Here is an 11,823-nt window from a genome sequence, read left to right on the forward strand (position 1 = left end):
GATGTGTGGCAGTCTGTTTTAATCCATTTGCATTGGCTAATGACCATTGTTTGGAATGCCTTTTTTTGTTTGTCTTTCCACTGTAGGCAGAGGAGTTTTTTTAGGTGCTAGCTACTTGTTGGCTTAAAAAAAGAAAAAGGCAAACCTTCATCCTTTATTATTAAGTATTTCTTTAAAGCATTTTCCTCCCCAAATATTCTTATTCAACTCCATGAAATCCCCTATTTAATCTGCCTTATGGTAACTGAAACAGCTATCAGTGAACCATAATGTGACATTTTACCTACCAGCTGTGCAGTGATTAGCCCAAATATGTCTGAAAAAGTTAGCATCAGGCATCTTCACACATTTAAACTTGATGCTAGGGCTATTTTGCAAAACTAAAAAAAAAGCTGTGATCTTGTACATTTTTCTGTAACTTGAGCTAAAAATTCAAGTCTAGCAATCATTGGCCTGCTTTAGGGCTGTGGTTTCAGGTGGCGTGTACATCCCAGGAATATGCAGGTAATCAGTCCACTGGGAAAATGTTAAAGCGGTTGTTTGTATTTAATATCAGCCTTTTAAATTTCTATTTTTATGTGTTTTATAATGTACATAATATATTGTACAATTGTACACTTCTATAATTTGTAAATAAATAATACATTTATTGGTGCATTATACATTCTTTTCTGATTTCAATGCATGATCAAAATATTTGGATATGCTGCTTTGAAGTGTTGATATACTGCCATTTAAGCAAAAAGGAAGGTTTGGACCTTTGGCACTCACCATTTGAGTTCACAAAACAATGCTACTCTGCTGGAGTCAAAGGGTTGGCATTCACTGTGTAGCAAAGTGATATTTTTTGAGGTGGAACTGAGTAGGTTTGGTGATGGGGTTAATAGATGAGTAGAGGGTTCTAAGCAGCTGTTGTCCATGGAAAGAAAGTGGGACAGGTGAGGGCAGAAGTGCCAGGTGTGGCTTCCAGGGACTTCCAGCAAAGTCTACAGCTCTGTTAGTGGTCCCTGCAATCAGTGGCTGCTACAAATTACAGGTGAGCGTGAGAAGGGCTGTCCACTCTTTTCGGCACTAAATGGTCCAGCGTTAACCTGCCAGGCTGGGTTACTGGACACCTGAAGTGTACACTTTAAAATCTGGATAATTATGAGCAGATTCCATAAAGAACTTTAAACTATTTCCCTGTAGTTTCTAGCCTGGTTCCGGTAGAGGACGATAGGGCTATAATTTTCTTTAGCAAAGAATGGTTTAGTTTGTGACACAAAGAACCAAAATTAAAGACATGGCTGTGTAATTTATTTCTATCTCCACCTTCTAGGCTTACTTCCTTCCCTTTAATGTTTTGTATTCCTGTCTAACCCTAGCCTTTATTACATGTGTCCTTTAATATATTAAATTTACTTCTCGGTTTTCTGGCTAGAAACATTAAGCCCCTTTGCAACAAACTCCCGAGGACAATCCACGTTTATTAATACAAATGTATTAGATTGCTTGAGAGAGGTAGGAAGTCAGGTAGGACAAAAAAATCCTTTTATTCTACAAAATTAATTTTTGGATGGTAGGTGTCAAAAACTATTGAAGGGTCTGAGATTTTTACTCTTTGTGCACGCTAACAAGTTAACCTGCCACAGTGCCATGGATGCTGGTGGAAGACAGGAGACTCCCAAGTCAGAGGCACTGGAGGCTGCGTGAGCTTCTTGTTCCCCATCTGCTCCTCTGTCTCCCGAGTTCCATGAGGCTGGTTGGAGTAGCTCAGGTGGGTGCTGCACATGCTGAGGAATTTCGAGCTCAGGAAACCTGCTCTTTAAAGAGTATGCAAGCAAAGCTGCCCAAGAGGGAGACACTCTTTCTTCCAAGGCTGTTTCCTATGCACACATAAAAAGATAGTCTGGAACAAAAGCAGTGTGCCTCTGCTCACAAGGTTTGCAGAAACATGAGATATTCATAGAAAATTGTCTCTCAAAAGTTGGAATTCAAAATATATAGTAACTTCTATTTACAAAGAGGTATAGAGTACTTATTTTCAAAGAGAATGAGTTCTATTTAGTGACCGTTAGGACCAGTGAGGCCATGTTCCTTGCGAATAATGTGCATTTAAACCTCTTGCAAATGTTTTATTGTCAAAGATAGTTTTATGTTACAATTGAAGACCGTTCACTTAACATGTGCACCAACTAAAAAAAATAAGAGAATTTTCCAAATTGAATCCAGAGCAGTGTGGTAGTGCAAACAGGGTGTCTAAAAATGAACACTATAGCTGTTATATATTGTAACCATAAAAGATTTTGATAATTGCCTCTGTACCTTTGCCCAAAACCTCAACCCAAAACGTGTCCTTCCCCCCCCCTCCCCCAAATCCCACTCTTCCCAACAAACTGAACGTGTGCCTCCAAGTGAGTGGATCCTTGTAGAACAGCTGCCATCCCTTTAGTGGTGTCCTTTTTCCTAAGATGCTATCCAAGTCCAGAGAGTCTTTGGAGTGTCTTTGGTTGAAATAATTGAGGAACCTCTGAAATATTCTTCTGAACAGTTGTGCTGGCATCTGACCATCCTTTGAGAGAATATTTATTTTTTTACTGTGAAAAGTCATTTAGAGATGATGCTGATGAATTGGGAGGGTAGTCAAATTTGCTGATATTTCGATGAAAAATTAAGCATGTGACTAAGATTCAATGGGTGCCTTTTTAAAAATCATGATTTTTATTTAAAGTGCATCTGAGGACTCCCAAGGAGACATTCAGTAATATTACTGGGATGACTCTAGCCTCCCTCATTTATATGAATTACTCTGCATCTATATCTTCGTAAAAATTAGTCTACTTGCTTTATAATCACATCCAAAGTTTCTCCAGCTTTTTATGATTTCTTGATTCTCTGCCACATTCCTGGGAGTCCTGTTGCTGGCTGTGCTGTACCTCAACTTTCCACATTTTTCCAGAAGACTCCTCTTCTTGATGTGACAACACATATATGAGAGAGAGAAGGGGAAGCACCAGAAGAGGTGCCCCAAGTTGAAGGGAAGCAGGGCATCCCTTCCAAATGTCTCAGAGTTGCAGTTTTCCCCACAACCAGCTCCTGGTTCCGGACTCTGCAGTTCCTCTTTCCCACCTTCCTGAGATCTTGCTCCAGCTACCCTACCCCACTCACAAAATGCTGATCCGGGCCCATTATCATGCAAATTATGAGGATTGCTGTGATTTTCAGAATAGTGCTTTTGAGAATTGGAGATGAAACTAGTGTTATGACTCACAGTATTATTTCTTTATACACTGAACCTCCACATCTTTCAAGTCTGCTGACTTGATGACAGGGTATCCCTCTGAGCGTCAGGAATGACACATTAGGGGCAGCGCACTTTAGACGATTTTAGGTTTGCTAATACTAAAATTGAGTTTTGAGTAGAATTGTGACTGTTTCAGTGTGTTGAAAAGAATAATTTTTAGAGCGAGAAAAAAAAATCTTTTAAAAAAAGCCTTCCTCCATCTCCCTGTGTATGATTTGTAAAATTTTCTTTGCATAATTTAGTGCTAGGTACTTCTGATTGAACTGAGTGCCTGTCCCCCAATCCCTCCACAGCCTAATATAAGCAGAGAGAATGTAGGTATGGGAACAAAATCCATGGATTTTAGTCTTGGTGCTACCTCCATGGGGTGGCATTACCGTGGGGAGTTCATGACAGCGTGTATGCAAGTGCTGAGAACCTGGGAGGCCCCTTCTCAGCAGCTCTGGTTTGAAGTAGATCACTCTTCCAGCTGCGCCCACAGAGGGCCAGGCATTGACGTGAGGGAGAGACATGGAAACAAAGATTCAGATAAGAGATGTGGGGCTTCCCTGGTGGCTCAGTGGTTGAGAATCTGCCTGCCAATGCAGGGGACACGGGTTCGAGCCCTGGTCTGGGAGGATCCCATATGCCGCGGAGTGACTAGGCCCGTGAGCCACAATTACTGAGTCTGCGTGTCTGGAGCCTGTGCTCCGCAACAAGAGAGGCCACGATAATGAGAGGCCCGCGCACCGCAATGAGGAGTGGCCCCCACTTGCCACAACTAGAGAAAGCCCTCGCACAGAAACGAAGACCCAACACAGCCATAAAAAAAAAAAAAAAAAAAAAAGAATTTAAGCAAAAACTCCTAAAGAAACTCAACACTTTCTGAGTCAACAAAGTTGAGCCCTCATATTAACTGATGGCTCACAGTGAGCATTTAAAAAAAAAAAAAAAAGAGAAGTGACTTGTCACAGTTGGTGACGGAGCTGGAGCTGGGACCCAGGCACCTTCCCCCACAGGGGCTGCGCTGTACAACCCACGTGTCTTTACTTGCACCACTGCTTCCGACAGCAGGGCTACCCCGGAAGACCATCACTGACGGGTTCCTCATGGGCTCCAGGTGCAGGGGCCTGAGGCCAAGGGGAGGGGCGGAGGACAAAGCTAACAGTAGACTGTGCTTGGGATACAAAGAAAACAGAAAAGAACAAAAGCAAATAAAGACCCCTGCTGTACATTCTAAAAGAGGAGAAAAAGAATGAACGATAAACATAATTGATAAGTAATTTAAATAGTATAATTGAAGGTGATAAGAGTGATGGAAAAAAGAAAGTAGAGAAAAACAAGGCAGGCAGATGGAGGACAGGTTTCACTTTTTGTGGTCAAGACGGGTCTCATCTCAAGCTGACATTTGGGCCAAGGCTTGCAGGAGTGGAGAAGTTAGCCGTGCAGATATTTGGGGAAAGAGTGTTCCAGACAGAGGGCAAAGCTGACACACAGGCTGTAAGACAGGAGCGGCTGGCAAGTGCGGGGAACATCAAAGAGGCCATCAAAGTGGCTGGATCTGCCGGAGCAGAGTGAGCGAGGGGAGAGCAGCAAGAGATGAGCTCAGAGAGATATCGAAGGTCAAGGTCGCAGAAGGCAGGGCCTTTCACTTTGTTTAAGGACTTCAGCTTCTACTCTGAGTGAAGGGGGAGCCACTGCTGGGTTTTGAGCAGAGGAGTGACAGGGTTTTGATCCTTTTATGTCTTAAAAGGATACTTCTGGCTATTATGTTAAAAAAAAAAAAAAGACTAAGGAGCGAGGGGTTGAAGTAGGAAGACCAATTAGAAGGTTACTGCAGAATTCTCCCCAGAATTTTTACATGTGTTATAAGGCAATGGATGCTATACAGGCATACCTCAGAGATGTTGCAGGCTCTGTTCCAGACCAGCGCAATAAAGTGAATATTGCAATGAAGTGAGTCATAAGATTTTTTTTGGTTTCCCAGTGCATATAAAAGTTATGTTTGCACTATACTGTAGTGTATTAAGTGTCTATTATGTCTAAAACACCATACATATCTTAATTTAAAAATACTTTATTGCTAAAAAGCAGATCATCATCTGAGCCTCCAGCGAGTCATAATCTTTTTGCAATAGTAACATCAAAGATCACTGTCACAGATCACCGTAACAAATATCATAGTGAAAAAGTTTGAAATATTGTAAGAAATGCCAAAGAGTGACACAAAGACACGTGAGCAAATTCTGTGGGGAAAATGGCTTTGATAGACTTTCTTGACACAGGGTTGCCACAAACCTTCAATTTGTGGGGAAAAAAAAAAAAAATCTGTGAAGCACAATAAAACGAGGTATGCCTGTATAGCTATCCCTTTGTCCGCATGGAGGCTTCGGTGGGGCGGCAGCCGTGGAGGTGGGGTGCAGTGTTTGGATTTGGGATGTGAATATCTTGAAGGTAAATCCAGAAGGATTTCCTAGTGAAGTGAATGTGCTGTTATGAGGGAAAGAGAGGAGTAAAGATCCTTCTACGGTTTTTGCCTGAGCAACTAGAAGGATGGAGTTGCTGTCAGCAGAGAAGATCAAGGCAAGACGTGGAACAGATTTGGGGGAAAAGATTAGAAGTTCTGTGTTGGATATGTTAGTCTGAGATTCTTTGAATGAAAAGTTAGGTGGGCAGCTGAGTGTGTAAGTCTGGAGCTTAAGAACAAGGTCCACCTCAAAATAGAAATTTGGGTTGAAATGGCATTTACTCACTGAATGAGATCAACAAAGAAATAAGTGAGAGACGTCCGGGCCCTGAAGAGGGGTAACACTATCAGGCTGGAGTGAGGAGGAGGAGATGGCGGAGGAGACAGAGAAGGAGCACACCATGTGTTGGGAGGAAAACCAAGAGTGTGGGGTTCCGGCAGACGCTGTCAAGGAGAAGGAGGTATCGTCACTGGTGTCAATTGCACTGAGAAGACAAGAAAGGGGTGAGAACTGAGAATTGACCCCTGGATTAACCAGGAGGAAGTGTTGCTGATCTTCATAAGAGCCATTTCAGTGGAACAACTGGAGACAAAAACCCCACTCCAAGCAGCTTTGAAATTCAGAACGGGAATTATGACGTGTGGTATTGGGACAAGAGCAGACAAGGAGGCCAATGATACAGAATGGGAATCCGAAAACAGCCCCACACGTGTGAATAGATTCACGCACTTGATATATGTGAGAAGTTGGTGCTGCAGAGCAGTGGGGGAAAGGAAGGCATTTTCAAAATATGATGCTGGGACAATAGGATATCCATTTGGGAAAAAAGAAAACAAAGATACATGGCTTCTGTCTCACGCTTTATACAACAATTAATTCCAGGTGGCATATAAGTCTAAAATTGAAAGGCAAAACAATAAAAGCTTTTGGAATATAGGAGAATATATTCATGACCTTAGGGTAGGACACAAAGAGCATGTCTAAAAAGGAAAAAAAAAATTGAGAAACTGAATTACATACAAATGAAGGACTTCTGTCCAAAGACACAATAAAGAAATGAAGAAAGCAAGCCCCAGAGTGGGAGAAGATATTTGCCATACATGCAATTAACGAAGGAGTTGTATCCATGCTAAACAAAAAGCACCAACAAATTGGTAAGAAAAAAAAAAGGCAGACACCTCAACAGGAAAATGGGCAATAGGCTTAAAGAGACACTTTGTGTCACAGATTGGGTTCTTCAGAAGCAAACCCTGAGAAGGAGTTTGTGGTGCAAGATGTTTTTTAAGAATCAAGACGCTTATGGTGAACAAAAGGGGGAGGAAGCAGGATGGGGCAGAGAAAAGACTTGAACTTCGATGTAGGCCCAGCAAAGCCCAGGCTAACCTGGTGGAGGGTGCTCATTAATGTGTCCTGTGTCCCGTGTCAGGCTGGTACGGCTGTACCTTTATAGTCTGCCTTGCTCAGTCAGAGAATGGGCTCCCCAGGAAGAGCGCGACCTTGGACAAGGTGGTTCTCTACAGTCGAGGCTGACCCTGAAGGAGCCACTGGCTGGAGGCTGTGTGGGGACCACTCCGCTGCTGGGCAGGAAGTCCTTCCTGGAAGGAAGAGCTGAGTGCAATGTCTCCACATCTACTACAGTTCACAAAACACTATATCCCAAGGTCTTAACACATACATAAAAAAAAGCTGTTCAAGCTCTTTATCCATCAAGGAAATGCAAATGAAAGCCACAAAGAGATATCACTACATGCAGAGTGCAGAGTGCACTACATGCAGAGAATGGCAGAATTTGACGAGATTGACAATACCAAGTGGTACTGAGGACATGCAGCAACTGGAAATCACATCTACTCCTGGTAGGGTTGTAACTTTGTAGATCACTTCCTAAAACAGTTTGCCATTAGTTACTAAACTTGACCTTATGCATAGGCAGTGACCTAGCAATTACACTTCTAGGTATTTATCCAGCAGAAATGCATGCACATATACACCAATAGACAGGTACAAGAATGTTCATAACAGCCCCAAAATAAAAGTAACCCAAATATTGATTGATTACAGAAAGGATAAATAAAGTTTTCTATGTTTATACAAAGGTTGAGGTGGGGAGCTGCCAAGATGGTCCCCAGTGATCCCTGCCTCTTGGTGCTCATGTCCTTGGGTGGTCCCTTCCCACACTGGCCCAGGATGGTCTGTGTGATCAATAGGAAACAGCAGCAGTGACAGTGTGTCACTTCTGAGATTAGGTTATAAAAAACATTGCAGCTTCCATCTTGGGAGCGCCTTCACTCACATTTTTTTCTCTTGGACTATTTGCTCTGGGGAATCTATGTCGTGAGCAGCCCTATGGAGTGGCCCAAGTCTTGTCAACAGCCCTGTGAGTGAATTTGGAAGTGGATCTTCCAGCCCTAGTTAAGTCTTCAGAGATTATAGCCTTAGGCGACAGCTTGACTGCAACTACACGAGACACCCAAAGCCAGAACACCTCGCTAAGCCACAAATGATCCCTGACTCTCAGGACATAGGTGATATAATTAATGTTAGTTTTAACCTGCTAAATCTTGGGGTAATTTGTTATACAGCAATAGATAACTAGTGCAATGGGATTCTATAAAGTAATGAAAATAGATGAAATGCAGTTACATTTGTCAACATGGGTGAATTTTACCAACATGATATTGCATGAAAGAAGCCAGCCACAGAAGACATTTTTTTTTTATCCTATTATTTAAAGTTCTAGAAAGAGGTAAAACTAAAGTACAGTGTTGAGGGATGCATGCCTAGAAGGTAAAGCAATAAAATAAATCAAGGAAGTGATGATCATAAAAGTCAGGATGGTGGCTACCTTTGGGGGCAGACAGGGGAAGGAAGTGGAAGAAAGCATAAGGAAGAACTCTGTGCTCTTGCTAATGTGCTATTTTTCTTGACCTGGATGGTGGTAGCAAGGGTATTTGTTTTGGATAAATCATTAAGCTGTATGGTTCTGTTTTTACCCTCCACTCCCCCTTTTTTTTGGTATATGTGTTGTATTTCACAATAAAAAAGGCAAACAAAGAGAATGGGAGGAGAGACTTGGAGACAGAGAGCACACACAACTCTTTAGAGGAATGTTGTTACAAAGATGACCAAAGAAAGAGAGTAGCAGCTGGAAGAGAAATGAAATCAAGATTTTTTTTTTAAAAGATGAGAGCAATAACAGTATGTTTTATGCAGAAGGAAATCGTCTACTGGAGAGGAAAAACTTATAAGGCAAGAGAGGGGTATTGCTGGAGCCAAGTTCTGGAGTAGGTGAGAGGGATGGGTTTGGGCTGGGCAGGGTGCCAGCCAGATATAGATATGTCTATATCTATGTATGAGAGAGAGAGGGAGAGAAAGAGGTGTTTTAAGGAATTGGCTCACACGATTGTAGAGGCTGGGCTGGTCCAGAATCTCCAGGGTGGGCTGCTGGCAGGCTGGGAGACAGGGAAGAGTTGATGCAGTCTTGAGTCCAAAGGCAGTCTGGAGGCAGAATTCCCTCCTTCCTTGGGGGAAGTGAATCTTTTTCCTTTTGAGGCCTTCAACTGATTGGATGAGACCTGCTCACATTATGGAGGATAATCTACTTAAAGTCTACTGATTGAAATGTTAATCTCATTTAAAAAATACCTTTGCAGCAACATCTGGTGTTTGACCAATATATCAGAGTACCTTGGCCAAGCCAAGTGGACACATAAAAAAACCACCCACCATGAAGACCTTGACAGTGTTTGTCAGTTAACTTGCATTGGGTGGAGAAGGAGGGCGAGAGAGAGACAGTCATTTGGCGGTTAGGACATCTCTTGCCCTTGGTTTTCACTTGGAACATCTGTCTCTTGATTTTTTGTCTGCCTAGAGAACGTCTGCACAGCATTGTGAGAGGGGAGAGGATGGAATCATTGTGTGAGTAAGGTAAAACAAGACACAAGACCTTCATCTTTTTGTTTTGCGTTTGCAGCAAGAGATACTACTAATTTTGACTGAGCAAGATGTCTACTTGTATTTTTCTTACAGTTTGGCAAGTCTTGTAGTTAAAAAGATGGATTCCCTATCACACTTACTCAAGGTGGTCTAAGTGATGGGGCCAGAGGAGCATTAAGCTACCTAATACCTGCGGAAGACAAGGGCAAAGATGCTCTCAGGAGCAGTGCGATTGTCCCTAGGAGACTTTCTACCAGGAGCTCAGGTCTTCCTTTGTCTCTGAAGACCCTGAAAGAGGTGTCTTCGGTGGAAACGGTCACTTTCTTCTGCCCTGCCCCACGAAGCACTAGTTTCCCCAGGACTCTCGACGTCCAGCGCAGGTGCTCCGTGCAGGTGTCGGGATTCAGGCGGAAGCGGACTCAGCGAGTGAGCGGCGTGTTCAGCTGCCGCCGCCAGGGGGCGCGAGGCGGCCGAGGAGGCCGGGAGCAGGCCGTCGGGAGCCGGGACATCCGGGGCGCCTTCCTGTGAGCCCGCGGCCGGAGCCCCTGTGGCCGGAGCCACTCCCGAGCTACGGGCGACCCGGAGTCCCGACCATGTCCCCTTTGCCCACTCCCAGGACTGAGCTGCTTCTCCTCGGACCCCTGGAAGCCAAAGGGAGTCACTGCCGCTTTCGTTGTTCGTCTCTCGGGTGGATAGACCTGGCGCCCCGTCCCCGGGGGGGGGCTCCCCCACTGTTCCCAGGATTCAGCCCCGAAACTCCACCCTGGGGGCCGACAGCTACCCACGGTCATTGCCTCGGAGGGGTAACCCAGTGAACTTCAGGGCCTCTCGCTAGAGCATGGAGGAAATACAGCCACCCCTCTGGATAAATATAATCCTCATTAGGACTCACCGCCACACCTTCCATCGGAGCTGTCAGGGGCCTGGCTTTGGGGCCAGGAACAGGGTTGCCAGATTTAGCACACACACAAAGGATGCCCAGGTAAATTTGAATTTCAGATAGACAACAGATTATTTTTTAGTATTTAAGTGTGTTTCATGCAATATTTGGTATATACTTATACTAAAATGTATATTAAATATATTTTTATATTATATAGTTAGGAAAACACTTATACTAAATATATATTACATAATATATATACACATCTATTTATTAATAAATATGCATATATGTGTAAGGTATATACATTTGGTATACTAAATGTATGTGTGTGTATGTGTGTGTGTTCCTTGTTTATCTGAAATTCGAATTTGACTGAGTGTCCTGTATTTTTTCTGGCAACTCTAGCCAGGAATGAATTTATGTGGAGGGAGGAATGGAAAGGTGTGGGCGAATGAAAGAATGCGTGAAGCTCTCATCGTGAGAGAGATTCATTTCTGTTTTGTCTTTTGAATGTCTTCTTATCTATATATTTTAAATTCCATTTATAAAAACCTGGCTGGTTTTTTAAAAAATCCAATCTCTGCTTTGTTTCAGTGAAACCCAAGTACAACCTTGTCTGTGACTTTTTTCCCAAGCCATCAGCGTTCTTAACAGATTTTAAGAAGAAGCAACCAATCATTTAGATCATGAAATTCAGCTAAAGCTGCTGCTCTTTATGTCTATGGAAACTTCTTTTCGAGAAGCTTAATATTTTTACATTTATTTTAATAGACAAACCTGTATTTTGCTATTTTGGCAGAGAGGTTTACTTTTTTTTTTTTATAAATTTATTTATTTATTTTTGGCTGCGTTGGGTCTTTGTTGCTGTGCGTGGGCTTCCTCTAGTTGCAGCGAGCGGGGGCTGCTATTCATTGCAGTGTGCGGGCTTCTCACTGCGGTGTCTTCTCTTGTTGTGGAGCACGGGCTCTAGACATGCGGGCTTCAGTAGTTGTGGCACGCGGGCTTCAGTAGTTGTGACTCGCGGGCTCTAGAGCGCAGGCTCAGTAGTTGTGGCGCATGGGCTTAGTTGCTCCGTGGCATGTGGGATCTTTCCAGACCAGGACTCGAACCTGTGTCCCCTGCATTGGCAGGCGGATTCTTAGAGAGGTTTACTTTCTGACTGAAGACCAAGCTGAATAGGAACTGTTGGGTAGGGCAGAAATATGGAAGTCATGATATCACCTGTGCACCACCCTGAACAAAGCCTGGTGGGAGCCTTCTGGGGACCTCAC

The 11,823-nt window shown here is 43.3% G+C and overlaps 1 protein-coding gene and 1 long non-coding RNA gene across 2 annotated transcripts in view; one reads left to right on the forward strand and one right to left on the reverse strand.

Annotated features, from left to right (window-relative positions):
- LOC309634646 overlaps positions 1-11,823 on the reverse strand; it is a 105,034-nt gene that overhangs the window by 31,692 nt on the left and 61,519 nt on the right. The gene's annotated exons all lie outside the window — the stretch shown is intronic.
- SCML4 (Scm polycomb group protein like 4) overlaps positions 7,512-11,823 on the forward strand; it is a 124,722-nt gene continuing 120,410 nt past the window's right edge. Inside the window, 1 exon segment of the mRNA XM_082404807.1 lies at positions 7,512-10,648. The gene's annotated coding sequence lies outside the window, so the exon portion shown is untranslated.

Source organism: Balaenoptera borealis, assembly GCF_965194805.1.
Source record: "Balaenoptera borealis genome assembly, chromosome: 9".
In the NCBI taxonomy this organism is placed as follows: Eukaryota; Metazoa; Chordata; class Mammalia; order Artiodactyla; family Balaenopteridae; genus Balaenoptera; species Balaenoptera borealis.